General features: G+C 45.2%; 1 long non-coding RNA gene across 2 annotated transcripts in view; it reads right to left on the bottom strand.

Moving 5' to 3' along the window:
* Positions 1 to 18568, bottom strand: part of LOC116623912 — a 35333-nt gene extending 16765 nt beyond the window's left edge. Inside the window, exons 1-3 of one of the 2 annotated variants that reach the window (XR_004297796.1) lie at positions 18502 to 18568; positions 14216 to 14291; positions 8879 to 8951 (exon numbers count right to left, since the gene is read on the bottom strand). This is a non-coding gene — a long non-coding RNA (uncharacterized LOC116623912). Of the gene's footprint in view, positions 1 to 8878; positions 8952 to 14215; positions 14292 to 17857; positions 18008 to 18501 lie in introns of those variants that run through there. The other variant, XR_004297795.1, reaches the window with a different exon arrangement.
* Positions 18569 to 19021: the final 453 nt, after the last annotated feature.

Raw genomic sequence — 19021 nt, forward strand, 5'->3', positions numbered from 1 at the left:
GGGCGGGGGGACTGCTCACCCGATCTTGTCAGAGCACTCACCATAAATTAACTTAAGCTGAGTCAACCCTGAGGCATTAGGACCACGGCAGACATGGACGGCCTGCCCTGGCCTTGGGAGATCAACTTCACAAAGAGCAACTCTGGCACTTTCTTATCTAACTGCTCCCACAGCTCCAGGCAGAATCAGAACCTGGGAGGAGTGACAAAGGTGTTTGACCTGGAGGCAACTCTCATGTTTACATGGAGCTTGACTCTTAGGGACAGAAGCAGAAGGGAGAGTGGGGGTTTCATGGTGAGTGACGAGGGGGGAAAAGGACGGTAAGTGACAAACAGGGGAGTATACATGTCCTGTCTCCTCTCCCTGGAGGAAACGAGCACTCTGGCACACGGAGGAGGGGGTTTGGTGATCGCAGTCCGGTCTGCTTCAGAATTAGAACGTCAGCATCACTCCTACATTCCCTGAGTGGGATGGGAAGTTAATGGTCAGCTGGATCCCAGGGAATGCAGCAGAGGTCGTGGCTAACTGCCATATGTAGCAGGTGCCCCTCTCCATATCCCCATCTCCCTTGCAGTTAGGTCGGGGCGAGCCGATTAGTTCCTGTCACTGAAATGCGTGCAGAAGTGAGGTGCGTCCCTTCTGGGATGAGGCAATGAAGGCACGGGGGCTTTCAGCTGTCTTCTTCTCTGCCATGGTGCCCTTCGAGTTCATGTGTTCCAGATGGCATTGCCACATGACAGGAAAGGGCCAACCAGTCTGCCTCAAACTTTATTTATGCGAGCAACAAATAAACCTGTGCTGTTTATGTGTTCCTGCCTCAGAGGCTAGCCTATCGTGACTAATACAGGAGCCAAAGCAGGGGCCCATCCAGAACATTAGAGACCTTAGCGCAAGAAATTAACCTGGTCACACCCACGAACTCTACAAGGATGATCAGATTTCATATTTCCCAAGATGTTCTTCAACAAAATGTTATCTCTGAGGGAGGATGGTTCGTCCCAAAACAGTAACTTCAAGTGTAAAGTCTGCCTCTCCCAAGACACATGTCTCCAAAATAGCATAAGACATCCAAAATTCATTCAGTAGCTCATGAACTCTCTTCCTAGGCACCCATCACCTCCCCTACTTCCCATTTTCCTTCCATCACTGGACACAAAGCTGACTTAGAGCCTCTACATTAGAACTTCCTCACAAATTCAGGTTGCCATCAAAACCAAACAAGAGAAAAGTGAAAAAGGAGACACAACCAAGTTTCTCTCTATCAAGACCATCTCAATTCCTTGAGGGACCTGGCTCAATCCACTTTTAAAGTTTAGAATAGAAAGCAAAGCAACTTCCCTCATTCACTGTTTCTAAAATGTCGAGATCTCATTGGGGCGCCTGGGTGGCTCAGTCATTAAACGTCTGCCTTTGGCTCAGGTCATGGTCCAGGTCATGGTCCCAGGGTCCTGGGATCAAGTCCCGCATCGGGCTCCCTGCTCAGTGGGGAGCCTGCTTCTCCCTCTCCCACTCCCCCTGCTTGTGTTCCCTCTCTCGCTGTGTCTCTCTCTGTCAAATAAATACATAAAATCTTTAAAAAAAAAATGTCGAGATCTCGTAGACCACCTAGGTTAGAAGGCACAATGCTTTAAAGCTGGAACCGAAAGAGCAGGGGACAATTTTGGCTTGGCACTCTTCACAAAGGAGGGAAGACCTCTTGACTATTTTTCACCGTAAAACCCGCAGAAAGCCCTACCTTTCAGAACATCTACTCCCTGAGATGACAGGGACCCCATGTATGACCGCTGATAACAGATGACCAAAATATGGTCTTTAAAAGCATTTCTTTCAAAGGCAGGTCACATCATCAGCATACGTTGGAGAAATTACACGTGCACATTTTTTCCTTGACCCAGGACTTAATGAAAACTTGGATGTATTCAGCCCCTGTTGAATGAGAAGGCCTGTCTGGTGGCTAGGGGCTATACAAAAGCCGTGGCCTGGCCCTCATCTGTAAGCTTGCCCCTCGCTCCGCAGCTAGAATCTGGTTCTGTTGGGAGGAGACGGCCAGAAAAGTCCCTACTCTCTGACCCAGAAGGCCTCTTGTGAGCATTGCCCAATGCTCTGTTATACAACATGCAAAATAAATAATCAACTTTAAAAGTCAGGCAGTCAAAGCTCTGCTCAAATAATAAGCCCTTTTACAAGCTGCTTATCACCTGCCAAAATCAGCTCCAGAGGAACACCAGGAACTCTAAATTCTATTGTTCTCATTAACTACTTGGGGGAAATGGACAAGCTTCAATGGCTTTATTGATTTTCTAAGAGACAGAGGCATAAAGGTTTTCATCCACCAGCACCCTGCCCTTGATCTCAATAATTTAAATATGGCTCCCATGCGGTGGTCTCTGAGAGGTCTCTATTACAAGCATGAGCTAGAAAGGGGTCCTGGCCTTTTCTTAGAAAACATACCACTCTTTACATTCCCTTTCACCCGATTGTTGGGGTGAGAAAGGGAAGAACCTAAATGCCAACCTTTTCAGAAAGTTCACTGGGAGAGAGAGTGTGAAAGGGCAGGACAGAGGCACCTCTAAAGCAGTCTTCAGCCTGTGAAAGTTCTCTGGCTTAACTACAAAAAGGAAAGAGGAGTTTTGCTCAAGGAAAACGTCAAAACCATGTTTGGTGCCCTTGGGTAGGCCTGACGATACATCATTGTTGACCCAGATATGGCTTCTCTGGGTTTCAAAATACAGGATGAGGACTCTTGGGAAGGGGTCTTGTTAAGGAAATCTGTAATAAAACTCATTTCTGACAGACCACAAAAGGGCTTGTCACATCTATTTAAGACATTAATATCCCAGGACCCTCAACCCCCAGAGGCAAAGCTCAGGATGTACCTTCTATATAAACTTTACTACCCTCCCTTCTCCCCTCACTGATCCCTCTTATAGAGTTGGTCTGTTCCTCACTAGCCTCTGTACATGCTGACTTGCTCACACTTGCTCCCTGCACTAGCCTATGGGTTTTCTGAGAGCAGGGACCAAGCTTTATTCCTCTCTGCCTCTCTACAGTCTAGCACAGTCCCTGAAACACCATGGGTGTTCATTAAATCATGTACTTAACAATAAGATTAATAGTAAGCATAGTTAACACTTGAGCATTCAGTAACTCTGTTGAACTTCTTATATTTTTTTCTCATTTTCCAGTTGAGGAAGCTGAGGCACTGATAGGTAAATAAGCTAATAAGTGGCAAAGCAATGATACAAACTAGGTGATCAGGCTCTAGAACCTTCCTTCTTAGCCACATGGAGCAGTACACAGGAATAAGTGAGATGATAAAAGGGCTATCCACATATGAAAGCACTGAACATGAACTTAATCTGATTTAGAAACCTGGTTTATTCACACAAAAACTTACTAAGCACCTAGTATTCTATGCCAAACCCACTGCTAAGAATTAGTGGTGCAAAGATAAAGGTATGGTCGTATTCCTCGAGAAGAGAGACAAGTAACAAGACGGTATTGAGCACTGACTACATGCTGGGCACCGTTCTAGGTACTTCACGTGCATTAGTTTCTGTAATCTTGACAAAACCCCTACAAGGGGAGTCCTAGTCTTTTTTTTTTTAAGATTTTATTTATTTATTTGTCAGAGAGAGCGCACAAGCAGGGAGAGCGGCAGGCAGAGGGAGAGGGAAAAGCAGGTTCCTCACTGAGCAGGGAGCCCGATGCAGGACTCGGATCCCAGGACCCCGGGATCATGACCCGAGCCGAAGGCAGACTCAACCGACTGAGCCACCCAGGCGTCCCTGAGGGTAGTCCTATTCTTATTAAATCCAGATGAAGCAGATGAGAAACTGCAACCCAAGGAAGTTAAGCAACTTGTGAGAAGCACTGCTTGAACACAGGCGGCCTAGCTCCTGAGCCCATGCTCTCCGCCACCACATTCTGCTGCCTCTTCCGTGACAACCACACTCGGCTCCTCCCAGAGAGAGGAAAAGTGGTTATGGAAAGTCTGAGAAGGAAAGGATTCATCTTGCCTGAGAGGGGGCTCAGAGCCGGCTCCACAGAACAGGGGATGCTGGAGCTGGGCCTTGAAGACACGAGAAGAGGAAAGAAATTCAAATACGAATGGTACATGGAGACCAGGAAAACTCGTCTGTGTTTTCGAAACCATCACAACCAAAACACAGAGCTAAGCAGCAAGCCTGGTGCCTGACCGTCTTCTGCTGCTGAGGCCCACTTCTCACCAAGGAACAAGGAAAGAATTCGTGGAACTGTGGTCTGAACGTTTATGTCAGTTTTCCCACTTGGTTCAAACTCTACCTGGGGTTTAGCTGTCCTCACAGTATCTGTAGGAAGTTCTTTTCCTCTTCCTTCTGTACAATAGATAATGTTTTGGGAAGGGGACCCCCCCCCCCCAACGCTCATTTTAGTGTAACTGAAGCCAGATCCTCCAAGGTTGGCAAAGGAGGCTGGAATCACCATGGGGGGCAACTTAGAACAGCTAGATCTCATGGCTGAGATCTCCAATTCTTTTTTCCACACATGGAGATACTCTCTCCTTTGCTAACCACAGAGGTTCTAAGTCCAGTTTTATTAAAGGCTGTCCAGGGGTTTCCTTAGAGTCTGTTCCACTCAAACCTGCTGACAACGTCCCTTCCCTCAACCTCTAGCTTCTCTGATGACTGGCTACTATGCCAAGAAATGCAGGTGAATAAGGACAAGTAAACTCCAACAACCAGTGAGTACTCCTGCGGCAGACTTGCAATTATTCTTCCCATTCTAAATACCGCCTCAAAATATCCCCCACACCGTTCCAGGGACTGCTTCACTTTTCCACTCTTCTTTACAGCAAAACTCTCTAAGAGTTTTGTCTATATTGCCTGTGTACGATTTTTCTCCTCCCCCTTCTCTCTTGAATCCACTCCCACCAAGCTTCTGTCCACAGAGATGGCTTTTATCCAGGCCCCTAGGTTGCTAAAGTCTACCGAGAATTCTCAGCTCCTCTCTTGCTTGGCCAACCAGAAATACTTTTCACAGTTGATCATTCCTTCTTCCCCGAAGCACCTTCCTCGCTTGACTTCCATGACATCATTCTCTTCTGGTTTTCCTTCTGCCTTACTGGCCACATCCTGCCAGTCTCCTTTGCTTGTTCCTCATTGTCTTGCTAACCTTTAAATGTGGGAGTGCCCTGGGGCTGGGTCCTTGGTCTCCTTCTCTTCTCTGTTCTCATTACCTTCTGGTGTCTTCTTACCATCCATCTCAGGGCTTTAAATACTATCTAGACGCCTAGGACTAAAAAATGTTCATCTCCAGCCCCAACCACTCCTATGAATGCCAGGCTCACATAGCCTACAGCTTCCTCAATATCTCCACTTAAGTGTCTAACTGGCATCTCAAATTCAACATATGCAAAATTTAACATCTGATATACCCCCAACCTTGCTCTTCCCACAGTATTTTTTTTTCAACAATTTATTTACATTTTTAAAAACTCAGTTCGGGGCACCCAGGTGGCTCAGTCAGTTAAGCATCTGCCTTCAGCTCAGGTCATGATCCCAGGGTCCTGGGATCGAGCCCCATGTTGGGCTCACTGCTCAGTGGGGAGCCTGCTTCTCCCTCTCCCTCTGCCCCTCCCCTCTGCTCATTGTCTCTCTCTCAAATAAATAAACATTTTAAAAATAAATAAATAAATATTTAAAAACCCAGTTCAGGGCGCCTGGGTGGCTCAGTCAGTTAAGCGTCTGCCTTTGGCTCAGGTCATGATCCCAGGGTCCTGGGATTGAGTCCCACGTGGGGTTCCCTGCTCAGCGGGGAGTCTGCTTCTCCCTCTCCCTCTGCCCCTCCCCCCGCTCGTGCTCTCTCTCTCACTCTGCTCTCTCTCTCAAATAAATAAAATCTTTTTAAAAAAAACCCAGTTCATCCATTTCTCCCACCCCCATCCCTGCCTCTGGCTACCACCAATCTGTTCTCTGTATCTATGAGCTTAGTTTTTGTTTGGGTTTTTTTTTTTTTTTTCTAGAGTCCATATAGAAATGAGATACGGTATTTGTCTTTCTCTGTCTGTCTTATTTCACTTAGCATAATGCCCTCAAGGTCCACCCATGTTGTTGCAAATGGCAAGATTTTATTCCTTCCTACGGCTGAATAATATTATTATATACACATATATATTCCATATATGTGTATATGTATGTATATATAATATTCCACTATATATGTGTATATATGTGTGTATACATACTATATTCGTATATATACATATATACACACAAAAGTTTCTTTATCCATTCATCCATCAATGGACACTTAGGTTGTTTCCGTATCTTGGCTATTGTAAATAATGCTGAAATGAACATGGGGTGCATATATCTTTTCAAGTTAGTGTTTTCATTTTCTTTGGATAAATACCCCAAAGTGGACTTGCTGGTTCATATGGTAGTTCTATTTTAATTTTTTGAGGAATCTCCATACTGTTTTCCATAATGGCTGCACCAATTTGCATTCCTGCCAACCATGTACAAGGGTTCCCTTCTCACCACATCCTCGCCAATACTTGTTATTTCTTGTCTTTTTAATACTAGCCATTCTGACAGGTATGGGGTGATAGCTCATTGTGGTTCCGATTTGCATTTCCCTGATGAGTAATGATGTTGAGCATCTTTTCATGTACCTGTTGGGCATCTGGTATGTCTTCTTTGGAAAAATGTCTATTCAGATCTATAGGCAATTTTTAATCAGATTGGTTTGTGTTACTGAGTTGTATGAGTTCTTTATATATTTTGGATATTAGCCCCTTATCAGATATGTGATTTGTAAATATTTTGTCCCATTCAGTAGACTGTCTTTTACTTTAGTTAATGGTTTCCTTTGCTGTGCAGAAGCTTTTCAGTGTGATGTAGTCCGGCTTATTTATTTTTGCTTTCGTTGTTTTTGTTTTTGGTGCCAGATTCAAAAAACTCATCACTGAGACCTACGACAAGGAGCTTACCACCTGTGTTTTCTTCTAGGAGTTTTATGGTCTCAGGTCTCACATTCAAGTCTTTAAGCCATTTTGAGTTCATTTTTGTGTATGGTGTTAAGATAGTGGTCCAGTTTCATACTTTTGCATGTGGCTGTCCAGTTTTCCCAGAACCATTAATTGAAGAGATATCCTTTTCCCATTGTATATTCTTGCCCCCTTTGCCATATATTAATCGACCGTATAGGCGTGGGTTTATTTTTGGGCTCTTGATCCTATTCCATTGATCTATATGTCTGTTTTTATGCCAATTCCATGCTGTTTTAATTACTATAGCTTTGGAATATAGTAATATAGAAATCAAGGGGCATGATGCCTCCAGCTTTGTTCTTCCCTCTCAAGATTGCTTTGGCTATGTGGGGGTTTCTGTAGTTCCATACAAATTTTAGGATTATTCGTTCTATTTCTTTGAAAAATGCCATTGGAATTTTGATAAGGATTGCGTTGAATCTATAGATTGCTTTGAGTAGCACAGACATTTTAACAATATTGATTCTCCCAATACATGAGCATGGAATATCTTCCCATTTATTTATGTCTTCGATTTCCTTCAAAACGTAGCTGCTGATATACTTCCAACCTTGTTCTTCCCACAGTCTTTACCAATGCAACTCCATCCTTCCAGTTGCTCAGAACAAAAACCTTGGCAACATCCTGAACAGAAATGCTGTGTTACACAACTCCAGAGGGCACCAGCCACATTTTAGTCAATGCTACTGGTGTTATGCAACATGGTGACCCTGTTTCCCTTCATTCCTCTTTCTCCAACATCCTACATCTGATCTGTTAGCAAATTCACTTGGCTCTACCTTCAGAATGTATCTCAAAATCCAACAACATCTCCCCAATTCTACTGCTATCAGCCCGGCCCAAGCTTGTCCCCTTATAACTTTTTATCCAAAACAACAACAACAACAACTAGAGCAATCCTTCTAAAATATGTCAAATCACATCACTCCTCTACTCAAAATTCCCCAATCCTTCCCCTCTCACTCCAAGAAAAAGTCAAGATTCTTACAATGGCCTATAAAGCCTTGAACTGTTTTTTTCTCTTTGGTATTTATCTCTATGTAGCCTATGTATTTTATGTGTTTGTCTCATTGATTATCTGTTGCCCACATATGAATATAAGCTTCGTGAGTCAGGAACTTGGTGTGTTTTGTTCACAGCTGAAGCCTCAGTATCTACAACAATACCTGACACAAAGTACACACTCAATATATATTTGTAGATGAAGTAAATGAAGCAGGTTACAAAGGGGGAAGTCTTTACACATGGGCCAGAATCATACCAAAACACATATAACAAGTGAAATGCTATTTGAGTAGCCAGCTAGTGCTGGGACCAAGTCAAATCCCAGGAGATGTTCAGTTCCAAACTCCTACTGTTCGTTTTTCCATTGCTTTGATATTTTACCTGATGCAGTCTCCTTTCTTTTGCCTCCTAAAGAAATGCACGTATATAAAGTAAGGAGCTCCCCCTGGTGGAGGTAACTCCAACCAAGCAATGGAAAAGAAAATCCTAGAGCAACAGGCTTTTAAGTTCTAAAGGAGACCACGGGGACAAAGGAAGTGACTCCAACATTTCACAGAAAAAGTCCTCTATAGAAACAAGGGGAACCAATGATTAGATTCAAAGTACATTGGGGGGGGGGACTTATCAACTTATTTTGCTGTTGAACCTTTTTTGCAGCTGAAAATGAAAAAAAAAAAAAATTCACTGCAAGCTGAACAACGTAAGTACCTACTCCCAAGGAATTTTTAATCTGGTAGAGGATGTAAGTCATGCATACAAATAAGCACAAAGCAACAAGTATGGCTGTGAATGAGTGAATGAGGGCCAAATCAGAGGAATAAACTAAGAGCTATAACTTACCCAGGAAAGAGGATAGCTTTGGGCTGAGTAAATCCAGGAAGACAACTTGGAGGGGGTGGTTCTGGAGCTGAGCCTTGAAAGACAGATAAAATTTTAGTAAGAGAGTATTCCGGGTAAAGGCCTAAGTGTAGGGAAGGGCACAGCCGGTGGAAACCCAAGCAGGCCAACAGGGCCCTGCAAATGTCACAATCTGGGTGACAACACAATTCAAACCCCTCCTTGAAAAAAGCAGAGATAGATTCTCAAGAGAAAAGTCCTTGGCAGAGGTAAACACAGGGAGGAACCAAAGAAATCCCCCCTTTTCTTTGTTTTCCCTTGGATGAGAGGAACACTACTAAAAACTATGGGGGGAAACAAAGATAAAATACGAACTCCATGATAAATTATCCAGCTTACATACTAGAGGATTCTTTTTTTTTTTTTTTATTTGACAGAGAGAGAGAGACAGCGAGAGAGGGAACACAAGCAGGGGGAGTGGGAGAGTGAGAAGTAGGCTTCCCGCAGAGTAGGGAGCCCGATGCGGGGCTTGATCCCAGGACCCTGGGATCACGACCTGAGCTGAAGGCAGACGCTTAACGACTGAGCCACCCAGGTGCCCCCTAGAGGATTCTGAATCCACAATATTGAGGTGCGCCTGGGTGGCTCAGTAGGTTAAGCATCTGCCTCGGGCTGAGATCACGATCTCAGGGTGGCTCAGGTCATTTCATTTTCAACTTTTCATTTGAAACATTATAGACTTACCCCCCAAAAAGTTGCAAAACTAGTACGAAGAGCCCTTCACCCAGATTTCCCAAATATTACCATCTTATATAACCACAGTACATTATAAATCAAGAAATTAATGTTCATACAATACTATAATCGATAGACTGTATTTTCATTTGCCCCACCAATGTCCTTTTCTCTGGTCAGGGATCACAGACATTTTCTTAGACTCCTTTAACCTGGAACGGTTCCTCGGTCTTTTTTGGTCTTTCCTTACCATGATACTTTTGAAAAACACTAGCTGGTTTCAATTTGGGGTTTATCAGATGGTTTATCATAACTCAATTTAGGTGATGTGTTTTGGCAAGAACACTCCAGATATGACGGTGTGTCCTTCTTGGTGCATCCTGTAAAAAGGCACGTGGCATCGGTTTATTTCATGACTAGGGATGTTAAACTTCAATCACTTGGTTAAGGCTGTGTCTGCCAGGTTTCTCCCCAGTGGCATAACTATTTTGCCTTTGTAATAAATAAGCTTTTTGGGGGGAGATACTTTAAGACTATATAAACACACTGTTTCTCATCCTACTTCTGTCCATTCATTTTACTATCCATTGATGGTTCTGGCCTGAAATAGTTATTACTGGGCGCTTGCCAAATAAGTTTCTAGTCCCATTATTCTTTCTGTAGCTTATTAATTGGAATGCTATTATAAACAAGTGCTTTTCCTTCTCCCTCATTTATTTACTTATTCAGTTATTTCTTTATATTTGCATGGACTCATGGGTTCTTATTTTACTCTCTGGGTTATGATCCATGACTACCATTAATTATCTTGTTGCTTGTCACAGATTTCACCATTGGAAACCCTTCGAAGTGACTCCTGCATCCTCCTGGCACATCCCCATTATTCCATGGACACTGTCTTACTTTCTGGCAGAGGAAGACATTCCTGACTCATTTTCTAGGCTCCCTGTTCCAGCCCGGGAATCAGCCATTTCTCCGAGATTCTGGTTCCTTTTATTTGGAGAATGGTATTTTGAAACCAAGATCTTGAGTGCGAGGTGTGCTCACTGGTATTGGGGTGTCGCTGCTTCCAGGACTTCTCAGCAGACAGAGCTAGGAAATATATGCATACCTACAAACCACTCTATTTCCGTATCTATCTCTGGGGGGGGGGGTGTGCGCATATAAAGTGACGCATGACGCATTCATACTGATAACCTCTGATCACCACCAGCCTTCCGTCTTTTCTTCTGTGTAACTCCTTCTCCCAACAGAGTAAAAGCTGGCTCTTGTTATTCACAATATTTTATAATGCTCGAGACTAGAATCTACGTAAAGTAGGTTCAGAATTGCCAACCCGTATCCCAGTGGAAAACAAACCCACTATCTAGAGAACAGGATTTATGTTTGGTTTGGGGGGGAAGGGTTGGCGGTTGGTCTTTAGCCTTAGAACAGTGGTTCTTGAAGTGTTCTCCCTAAATCAGCAGCATCAGCTCCATCTGGGAACTTGTTAGAGATGCAAGTGCTCGAGCCCCACCCTCGACCTACTGAATTAGAAATGCTGGAGGGGAAGGCCATCACCCAGAAGTCCCCGAGCTCCCTAGGGGACTCTGATGCATACTGAAGTTTGAGAACCACTACTGTGGAGTACATAGTCAAAATACTCTTTTCTGGGGGCACCTGGGTGGCTCAGTCATTAAGCGTCTGCCTTCAGCTCAGGTCATGATCTCAGGGTCCTGGGATCGAGCCCCCATCGGGCTCCCTGCTCCGCGGGGAGCCTGCTTCTCCCTCTCCCACTCCCCCTGCTTGTGTTCCTGCCCTCGCTGTGTCTCTCTCTGTCAAATAAATATATAAAATCTTTTAAAAAATACTCTTTTCCGAAGTTAGTGCATTAGTCTGCTCGGGCTGACAAAACTAAATACCACAGATGGGTTGACTTAAACAGTAGAAATGTATTTCTCCCATCTTAGGGATGTGAGAAGTTCTTCAGGCCAGAAGTCCAAGATTAAAGTGCCAGCAAGGCAGGGGCGCCTGGGTGGCTCAGTCGGTGAAGTATCTGTCTTCAGCTCAGGTCGTGATCCCGGGGTCCTGGGATGGAGCACCATGTGGGGTTCCCTGCTCAGCGGGGAGCCTGCTTCTCCTTCTCCTTCTGCCCCTCCCCCCCAACTCATGTTCTCTCTCGCTCACTCTGCTTTCTCTCTCGCAAATAAATAAAAAATCTTAAAAAAAAAGTAAATTCAGAAAAGTTCTCATCCCTTCTACCTCATTCGCAGTCCTTTCAACCCTGTTCCCATCCACCCCTGTAAATTACTAATCCCATTAGTTTTTGGTTTCTCTTTCCACACAAGGAGCATTGGTTTTCCGTGGCTCCTGTAACAAATTACCACAAATTTAGTGGCTCAAAATGCCACGAATGTAAGATATTACAGTTTTGAAGGTCAGGAGTCCAAACTGAGATTCATAAGGCTAAACGTCCAGGCGTCGGCAGGGCTGTGTTCTTTCTGGGGGCTTTAAGGAAGAAGCTGTTTCCCTGTCTCTCCAGCCTCTACATGCGGCCTGCACTCCTGGGCTACGGCCCTTCTTCTATCGTCAAATTGCTCTGACTGGGAGCCCTGCTTCCACGAGCACATCTCCTCCCTCTGACTCTGCCCCTTCTGCCTTCCTCTTACAAGGACCCTTGTCATCCGCTTGGACCCACCAGGGTAATCTCCTCAGATTGCCATCCCTAATCACATATGCAAAGTCCCTTCTGTCATATAAAGCCACATAGTCACAGTTCTGGGGATTAGTGTGTGAACATCTCTAGGGGAGGGGGGGTGTCATTCTCCCACACAGGTATTTTTTAAGTTTTTAAAAACACAGAGTGACAGATCTTAGTATTCTCCTTCTTACAATCATTAAACAGCTTCCCTCTCTTCCTAGAAGGAGCCCAACCGCTTCGCCCTGCCAGCCTCCTTCGCCTCCTTCCATGTCCTTGACTGTGCCAAATCCTTGATGGCCTTCAGCCTTGGCACGTACTCTTCCTCTGCCTAGGATATTCTTTCCCCAGCTCCTCTCATGGTTGGCTCATTCTTCCAGTCTCATCTCAAATGTCACCTCTTCAGAGAAGCTATCCCTGATTACCAGACAGGTAACAGCCCATCTCAATGACTGCGATTTAGCCTATTTATTTTCTTTATCATTGATCGTGGTCTGTAATATATTATGTATCAGTTTGTTTATGGACCCATCTTTCTCACTAGGATGTAATCTCCGTGAGGGTGGAGACCGTGTGTATTCCTGTACATCCCTAATATCTAGACACTCAATAAGTGTTGACAGGATAGATGAATGCTGCTCCAGTCTGGGCGGCCAACGGAGGATGAGTGTGTTGCGGGTCGAAATAGAGTAAACAGAAGAATCCCTGTGACTGTAGGTGCTGCTCATGCAGACTTTCACAATCCCCAGTACAGCCTCAACAGTTTCCTATATGTCATTCATTCCGTCATTCTCCCACAAGTATTCGCTGAGTAGCTAATATACACACATTTAATCCACACAACAATACCATAAGGGAGCTACTATTACTATTATCCCCCTTTTACCGACAAGAAGACTGAGGTTCAGAGAAGTAGCGTGGCCAAGGACACGCAGCTAGGAAGCTACTATATGCTAGTATATGTTAGGCTTAACGCTAGGCTCAGGGGCTATACCAGGGAACGAGGGAACATGGTCCTTGCCCTCTCTGGTGGACAGTCCGAGGATGAATCCATGCTTACAGGGTGCTGTGCTAAGTGTTATGATAGGGCTCTGCTAAGGGGGCCATGGGAGCACTGGCCTGGGACAGTGAAATCAGGGTGAGGAGTGAGAGGAGGCTTCTGGGAAGAGGAGGCGCTTGAACTAAATTTGAAGCCTAAGTAGATCTTAGCTAGAGGAATGGAAGACCAACTAGCCAGCTACTGATCGGGCTCACGGGCTATCATTTGCCTTGATGAAGTTTCTGGTTTTCTAGGGTCTGGCCTTCACCGCCACTTTGCAGGGTAAGAAATCCAATATTATGAGTAACCGAGAGTTATCTGACATTGGGAATACTGGCACATGCTAATAACGCTCAGGAGAGAATGAAGTTTATAAATCAGAGTTCGTTCGCTAAACTGGGAAGTGGCCATTCTCTCCAAAGGCGTGCCTCCTGGGGCAGTTTCCTGGGGAGCTGAGACCCGGGGTCCCCACGCTTTCTCCTTAAAGGGCCAGATGGTAAACATTTCTAGTTCTGTGGGTCATACACAGTCCGCGCCACTACGCCACCTTTCCACTGCGGGGGAAGAGCAGGGACAGGTAACTCATAAACAAAGAAGCGTGGCTGTGTTCCAACAAGACTTTATTTACAAAATTAGGAGGCAGGGTTTACGGAGCCCGGCCTAGAATAAGAGAAGTAGTTACAAGATTCAAGTGCTTCATCACATCCACGTGTCCGCTGATGCAACAGAGCTAAACCGACCTCCGGTATCAGACTGGGCATGTTCTCTCCTAGACAGCGCCCAGACCAACACCGCCAACATTGGCCTCTCTGGACCTTTTTTAATGCTCAGCCGCCCTACGAAATCCCACCCTTTCCTAAAGCGTTGGGTATATGAAGGCTCTACTCACCAGTAAAGCCCCAAGGAAAATGCCAGCAGCATCAGTTCCCAGCGACTTCACAGAGAAAGCCCTGCTCCTTTGTTACCTGCAGGGGGAAAGAGTAGTCTCCGTTCTTACAGATGTTTCCCGCAAAAAAAGTGGCAGATTCGGCAACGCTAACACTTAAAAGAGACCCACGAAGGGAGAGATTGTTCTTTTAAATTAGAATTTTTTATTTTTATAAAAGCAGTGTGGGTTCCCTGTAGAAAATTAGAAAACAAAAATAAGGGATAAGTAAATATTTATTATATTTTTATATAATTATATAAATAATTTTACATAAATATTATTTATTATATTTTTATATAATTATATAAATATAAATTATGACTTATATAATTATATAAATATATGTTTATATTTATTATATTCCCACCTCCCAGAAACTACCCATATTAAGAGCTTAGTACAGGGGGCGCCTGGGTGGCTCATTCAGTTAAGCCTTCGGCTCAGGTCATGATCCCGGGGTCTGGGGATCGAGTCCCACGTTGGGCTCCCTGCTCAGCGGGGAGTCTGCTTCTCCCTCTCCCTCTGCCCCTCCACCCACTCGTGCTGTCTTTCTCTCTCTCTCAAATAAATAAAATCTTAAAAAAAAAAGAGCTTAGTACATATCCTTCCAGATCTTCTTCTAAGTTTACATAATACATATCTGCACTTTCTACCAAAATGAGATAATACAGGTACATAATGTTTTGTATCAGTCACCTCCACCACCACCCATTTATAAATTTTCATCTCATCGAATACCCCTCCATATTCAAATTTCCCTACTTTCCCCCCAAATGTCCGACAAAGCTGGCTTGCTCAAATCAGGATCCAATCTCAGACCACACTTTTCATCTTTAGTCTCTTTTCATTTAGAATAGTATCCTTTTTTCAGGACAGGGATTTTGTTTCCTGGCCTAGCTCCAAAGCCTTTACCAGTTCTTGGTATCCAGTAGTAGCTCAATAGATGTTTACATAATTAACTAATTAATATAAAACTTAGGGGAAGTGGGGTTTCACCCTAGAGCTTATCTCCTCCACCCATCACCCTTTATCTCCATTTTATAGATAATGAAAATTAGGACCAGAGAAGTGAAGTGACTTCCCAAGGTCACCCAGCAAGTACATGGCAATTGCTTTCCATTTCTCTGTTTATTCTATTAAACCAAGAGTTGGCAAACTTCTTCTGTGAAGGACAGAAAATCAGTATTTTAGGCTTTATAAGAAAATATAATGACAGAAATACAATAATACAATTACAAGGTTTTGTAATACAGGTCTACTAGTGAAAAAATGGAATAGAAGAATAACATTTTGTTTAATTGTGGTTGAAAGTTAGTGTTCCCCACGATCCAAATGAGTGTAAAGGTTCATCTGATAAAACATTCTTAGTTTGCAGGTCATAGTTTGCCAGCCTCTGTCCTATGCTATGCTGCTTGTCTGTGATTTGGCTTTTTCTTTGTGTTTGAGTGAAAATAACATCCTTCTTAATTAAGTTATAAATGGGTTCTGGCTTATTGAAGTTATATGGTACTAAAGTACCAATGGGGAAAACTCCTTAGCCACACCCTTAAAATGCATTATCTTGTCTTACTTCAGTACCTAACTGTTGGTAATGTCTGTCTTCTTTCGCTTAAATTGCAAGAAGGTAGGTTGCATTGTGATTGTGGCTTTCATAATTAACCATGTGTTAATATTTAATGCGGCTGACCAATTTATAAATCAGTGCAAGTGAAGATGGTAATTGGCCTATGTCAGGGCTATTTTTTTTTTCTCAAATAAAAACATTCTATGCTATTTAGAGAACTAAATAGCCCAAGAGTTAAAAGAATAGAAAGTGGTTGCTTTTGGGGGAGCAGGGAATGGGGAGAAAAGCTGGGGACTCTTTAAAAAAAACAACAACAAAGCTTGTAGAACTATTTGACTTTTAAAACTATGCACATGTATAATTTTGATAAAAATACAAGAAAGAAAACCAGAGGCACATTAAAGCCCTTCTAGAAAAGGCTTCTTGAATACTTTCCTCCATCCTCCCAACTGAGGTTAGGGTCCCTCTTCTCTGCTCCCCACAGCATCCTGTGCTCAATTTCATCAGCGCACGTAACACACTGTACTATAATTATGTGTCTCTGTCTCCCTCTTGGAGCCAGGAGCTCCTTGCATGGATGGCCTATGTATTACTCATTTCAGCAACTAGATTTTATAATTTTTAAAAAGCTAGTCATTAAAGTGAAGTGAAACTAACCAAATACCCTCAATCTAAGCAAATTAACATCACAATGAGATACCAAACCAAAAGACTAAGCAGGTGTTGGTGAGGATATGGAGAAATTGGAACCTTCATACATTAACCAATAGCAATCTTAAATGGTGCAGCCACTTTGGAAAAGAGTCTGGAAGTTCCTGAAAAAGTGAAACATACGGTTGCCATCTGATGCAGAAATTCCACTTGTAAAGCAGGGAACGAGGGAACACGGTCCTTGCCTTCTCTAGTGGAGAGACAGAGAATGAATTCAAGCTCACGGGGCAGTGTGTTGTTATGATAGAACTCGGCTAAGGGTGCCAGGGGAGCACCAGCAAAGGGCAGTGAAATCAATCAAAGAATTGAAAACATATGTCCAGGGGCGCCTGGGTGGCTCAATCGTTAAGCATCTGCCTTCGGCTCAGGTCATGATCCCAGGGTCCTGGGATCGAGCCCCACATCGGGCTCCCTGCTCTGCGGGAAGCCTGCTTCTCCCTCTCCCACTCCCCCTGCTTGTGTTCCCTCTCTCGCTGTCTCTCTCTGTCAAATAAATAAATAAAATCTTTACAAAAAAAAAGAAAACATATGTCCACACAAATGTTCCCAATTATTAGATGACTCTTAATAACCAAAAAAAAAAAAGAAAGAAAGAAAAAAGAAAACAACCCAAATGTCCATCAACTGACAAATGGATCGACAAATGTGGTATATCCATAAAGCGGTATATCCATACCATGGAATATTATTCAGCTATAGAAAGGAATGACATACTGATCCATGCCACAACATATGTGAAACTGGAAAACATGATGCTAAGTGAAAGAAGCCAGTCACAAAAGACCACATAGTGTAGGATTCCATTCATATGAACTGTCCAGAAGAGGCAATTATATAGAGAAAGAAGATGGATAAATGGTTGCTTAGGGCTAGAGGTCCGAGGAGAAATTAACTGCAAACAGTTTTATGGGAATTTGCGGGTGGGGAGTGTGAATGGGGACCAAAATACTCTCAAACCAGATTGTGGTGATGGGTACACAACTCCACCAATTTACTAAAAATAACTGTACACTTAAAATGAGTGAATTTTGGGGGGCGCCTGGGTGGCTCAGTCGTTAAGCGTCTGCCTTCGGCTCAGGTCATGATCCCAGGGTCCTGGGATCGAGCGTCGCGTCGGGCTCCCTGCTCTGTGGGAAGCCTGCTTCTCCCTCTCCACTCCCCCTGCTTGTGTTCCCTCTCTCTCTCTTTCTGGCAGATGAATAAATAAAATATTTTAAAAAGAGTGAATTTTATCGTATGCAAAGTGTAAGGCTATTTTTAAAATCCCTCAGTCTATCCCATTACTTAGTTTCTCTCGAAATTAACTTTTTTCCCCCCAGCTGGCCTACCCGCGTTACAAGACCTGGTGAGAATGGTGGTGAACGAAGTTTCTGACGCATTCCTGTCGGTTGGGGCTGAGGGTTGTGCTGACAGACACATCAAAGTCAGCATCTGTGTGTGTGTGAAATTGTAAGACGTCTTGAGGTGTACGAGGCATTTCCGACTGGGTGATCCAAGGGTGTAATCCAGGCAATCCGTGGCCGCTTCTGCCAGGCTAAGTGTGGAGCGTGCCCGAGGCCCCTACTCCAAGTAAGAAACGTCGTCAGGTCAGAGATTCACTCCTTGGCAGCTCTCAAGCCCTGTGCACGCCCAAGCGAACGTTCCATCGGGGCATATCCGCGGAACTGGTGAGGTGCGGATGGCGGTGGGGGTAATGTGGTCAGCGCTTATGGGGCAAGGAGGTCCTGCCAGACAGCCAGATGATCCAAACTACCCCCCACCCCCGCTCCCCGCGCTCGGCGCACTCCCACGGGGGTCCCCCTGGGAACAGCACGTCCCTCCACGGGGACGATGGGATGTGACAGCACCTCTCCGAGCTAGGGGAAAGCCTGGCACCGAGTCCCCCGCCCCCCCTTGCCGGAAGGGCACAAACTGCCACAAAGCCAGAGGGAGGTGTCTCCTCCCAGGGGCTCCGGGCGCCTGGGAAACTCACGCGGCTGCTCGGCAGGGTGGCCGGGAGGTGACCGGTCAGGGAGCCCGGACTTGAGTCGCTGTCGCCGCCGCAGACCCACCGCGCGGCCGGCGCAGGGCGGAAGGAGAAGGCGGCGGAGGGGGCGGGGGATGAGCCGGCGAGCGCGCCCGCAGCGGATGGGGCCACCGGCGGACCCCAGGACCCCGCGCGCCGCTCCCGGGTCACGTGGCCGCCGCCCCTCCGCCCCGGGCGCTTGTGTCGCAGCGCCCCCTGGCAGCCAGCAGCGGGCACGGCGGCGCGCACGGGCGCGGGCCGGCTTCCGGTGCCCCCGGCAGCCCAGGTGAGGCCTCTGCCGAGGGGGGCGGGGGGCGTGCGGGGGGCCCGGCCGCCCGGGGAGCCCACCCAGACCCAAACTGGGGTCGCCCAGGGCTTTTGCCTTCCACCCTGGCCTCCTTCTCCCCAGGGACCCCAAAGAGCGCAGAAGGGCCCAGTAATTATCTTGCACCTGGATCCCGGCTCCCTTCTGCAAAAGTGGAGCAGA

The sequence above is a fragment of the Phoca vitulina genome, unplaced genomic scaffold, assembly GCF_004348235.1.
Source record: "Phoca vitulina isolate PV1807 unplaced genomic scaffold, GSC_HSeal_1.0 scaffold62, whole genome shotgun sequence".
NCBI lineage: Eukaryota > Metazoa > Chordata > Mammalia > Carnivora > Phocidae > Phoca > Phoca vitulina.